Source organism: Triticum dicoccoides, chromosome 5B (assembly GCF_002162155.2).
Source record: "Triticum dicoccoides isolate Atlit2015 ecotype Zavitan chromosome 5B, WEW_v2.0, whole genome shotgun sequence".
Lineage (NCBI taxonomy): Eukaryota > Viridiplantae > Streptophyta > Magnoliopsida > Poales > Poaceae > Triticum > Triticum dicoccoides.
This window is the reverse complement of record NC_041389.1, coordinates 261,291,407-261,293,057: the sequence shown is the minus strand read 5'-3', so window position 1 is coordinate 261,293,057 and position 1,651 is coordinate 261,291,407. Positions and strand designations below refer to the sequence as shown.

General features: G+C 41.1%; 1 long non-coding RNA gene across 2 annotated transcripts; it reads left to right on the top strand.

Moving 5' to 3' along the window:
- On the top strand, nucleotides 1-1,387 carry LOC119308316. Of its 2 annotated transcripts, XR_005150035.1 has the most exons (4): nucleotides 1-65; nucleotides 154-450; nucleotides 735-866; nucleotides 984-1,387. It is a non-coding gene; the product is annotated as an uncharacterized LOC119308316 (long non-coding RNA). The 2 variants fall into 2 exon arrangements; XR_005150034.1 differs by having other exon boundaries at nucleotides 735-1,387.
- The last annotated feature ends 264 nt before the right edge of the window (nucleotides 1,388-1,651 follow it).

Here is a 1,651-nt window from a genome sequence, read left to right as displayed (position 1 = left end):
CTCCTTCTCCTCCATCATCAGGAGGGTCTCGACTGCAGTTCTACTCCAGGCTCCGCATCCAAGCAGTACGATTCCTAAAAAAATTTTGGTCGACTAATCATTTTGGTTGGTTAATCTTCATACACTGACCACTTGCTACTATTGATGGCGTAGATTGCAACGAATGGCAAGGTTGCGTGTCTCAAAGTAGAAATCTCAGAGGTGTCGCTTCCTGCCGTATTCATGCGATGGAGGAGGTTCTTTCATGATTCCTTAGTTGTTTTTGGTTCGATTTTTTATCTCGCGGCGCTCATCTAGGTCTTCTGTTGCCCCCTTGTTGTTCTAGGCTTAGGTTTTGTTGTTGGATTGGTGACTGTCGCGAACTGGTAACACGTCAGCTTGCTATTGTCTGCCATCTCTGTTGATCGAGGTAGCTTTGCTGCTTCTGCTCTTGCTCGGCCATCCCGTTAGGTGTTCATCTTATCCCGTTTTTCTCTGTCCGTATTTTGTTGTGCCTGTATTTAAGCATGGATTGTGCCTTAATAGATCTACTATTTTTGTTGGGCTTTGTCTTTTGTGTGGGGTTTGCTTATTTTTGGTTATTCATTGTTTGTGGCAGGATGTTTGCTGTCAGTTGTCCGTACGTGAATAAAAGAAAATCTTGTGTTGCTCTGTTACTTTGTTTACCAGTCATTCACTTTTTTTTTGTTGATAATGGAGTATCCTTTTTGGGCTAATCTTATATTTTTCTTTAGGTTGCCACCGATGGGAATACAACCAGTGGACATGTTTTGCTTGTCAACGACCAGAACAAGAACAAGTCAATACTTATCTGTATATATTCAACTTTGTGGATGATTGCAGGCTTTGTGTTCATAGTTTATATGGTTTGTCTTTATATCTAGTCCATGGTCGCTGTATTGGTCTATCATTCATCTACCGGCTAATTAACTTTATAAAGGTCATGGCATTAATAGGATATATTTTGCTTTTTTCCTTTACAGAAAAGATTATTATCGGGCTAACAGTGACTCAATACATTGCTTGACACAATGATTTGAGATTAACTATAAGGGAGTTTATTCCTAGCTTCTAGCCCTACATAAAATGGCGGATGGTTCAGTTCCTCATTTGGTGCTTTTCCTTAATCTCCACCTATATTATACCAAGACGATGCCCCTGAATAAGCGAGACAAGCACATCATCTGCTCAAGCCAAAGTTGGCCAAATTGAAAGGTTTTATCTTTCTGAAATTTTTCCTATTTTTCCTCTACTTAGTAAGGTGCGGTAAATGCAAGCACTCTTAAGGCTTTTTCAGTTTCCTCTAATCTAGTGGAAGCACATTGATGCTTTCATTTTAAGTGGGCCATGATAGCCGAACAAAGAACTTAATTTTGTGTTCCTTGTACCTAATTGTGCCTTCATAGTTCTTGTGATGGTTGCTTGTGAGTGTTGTTGGGGAACGTAGTAATTTAAAAAAAATTCCTACGCACACGCAAGATTATGGTGATGCATAGCAACGAGAGGGGAGAGTATTGTCTACGTACCTCGTAGACCGTAAGCAGAAGCGTTATGACAACGCGGTTGATGTAGTCGTACGTCTTCACGATCCGACCGATCCAAGCACCGAACGTACGGCACCTCCGAGTTCAGCACACGTTCAGCTCGATGA